Genomic DNA, 1,716 nt, shown 5'->3' with positions numbered 1-1,716 from the left:
TGTCGTATCTTAACCTGATTGTCCCATATGGTGATTAATTTGTGGAATTTGCATTATCCCAACCAGTGTTGAATGCCGCCAATAGATAAGGGAATTGTTTGAATTTACTTTCTTTTAACTTACTCTAGTTACACATTTTAATGTATCCTATACTTTTCATGTTGCGCTTCTCGATTAAAGAAGACATTTACTGAAGTTAAGTTAAGAATTGTGGTCATACGGACAGTTGTGTGAGGGTTTGTTGGCTGTACATAAATCATTAAGGGATACAGAATAAACCGCACGTACTATCGAGGGAGCACCACTCCAGAGGAATTGAATGTTTAACGAAACACGAAGGACAACGAGGGAAAACTTTCAGCGGTGAGGGTCTGGAATTGACTGCATGGATGGTCGTGGAGGACGATCGACAGCATTGTCCCATGGGACTTCTTTAAACACACAACAATCGTGCTCTCTACAATAAGAAAGGGCAAAGGAAAGATATAAGATGTTTACTGCGGAGCTTGTTTGGCTTGACAAGAGTTGAGCCCTTTGCATTCTGAACGTAATAGCGGTTCTTGTGTTCTGTCCAGACTACACCCAGATTTACATGGTGGCTCAGTAATGGAGTTAGGTCCGGGTTACATTATTGTGAAACGCAAGGTCGGATGCTGCTATCTGCAAACCCAAACATTTGTAGAAGTAGAAAATAAATCCTAAGCAACTATAGACTGCTTTGGGGAGAAAGCCTAAATACAGCCACATTTAATGCACCAAGTTACAATAAAAATAGATATTATTTTAACTTGATGCACTAGGTACTCACGACGAGAGAATTTGATTGCACCATTGAAATTACGGTTGGGACAAAACAGATTGCTCCACTCAGTTGTGCTCATCGATTTGCGGACTGATCAAGAACGTCAGTTGGGATAGAGAGCAGATCCCTTTTGATATTCCAGTACGACAATATGAAGACAGGATATGTACTGTTGGTGTGATGTGGATGGATACTACGTCTCTAATCTAAAACTTCGGAAACAATACGGATCTCCGAAGCAAGCAGAAGCACATATATACAAAATTATTTAGGGTTTGTAACCACAGGAATTTTGGAAGAAATTGCATCCACTAATGATTCGCCCATATGGTCAGTTCAATGGAAGTTGTAGAGTCACAGGAGATGACTAAGAATAGAATCGAGTTATTCTTTTACAACATCTACTGTAGTCAAGAGTCCAGAGACAAGGATTAGACAGTGTATTTTAGCAAAGCGGTTTACTTTACTGGATATAAGTAATGATTTAGTTTTGTTGCATTGAAAAGTGAGTGTTAACATACATTTGTTTTCACTTGGTAAGGACAACACCATACATGGAACGGTCTGCTGTAATGATTTCACAGTTCCCCGACCATTTTCCACGAATGGTTTGCAAATGGACTGAATGCTCTTTCGTCTCCCCAGTGTTTACTTCAATATGTAGATGATCTCCTCGTACAAAGACCCGAGAGGAGCATTATGAAATACTTGAGAAACTACAATAACTCTTACAGGAGATGGGATTGAAGAGGAACCATGAAAATACTCAAGTAATGCAGCAGCAGGTTGGTTACCTGGGAGTGCTCATAACCTGGGGAGACGAGAGATTGATAAACAGGGTGTGGATGCTGTGATAAATCCACCTCTACTCACTGGCGTGAAGCGATTGAAGCTGTTTCTCAGTTTGGCGGAGT

The sequence above is a fragment of the Hemitrygon akajei genome, unplaced genomic scaffold (assembly GCF_048418815.1).
Source record: "Hemitrygon akajei unplaced genomic scaffold, sHemAka1.3 Scf000084, whole genome shotgun sequence".
Lineage (NCBI taxonomy): Eukaryota > Metazoa > Chordata > Chondrichthyes > Myliobatiformes > Dasyatidae > Hemitrygon > Hemitrygon akajei.
Note: the sequence above shows the minus strand (reverse complement) of the source record.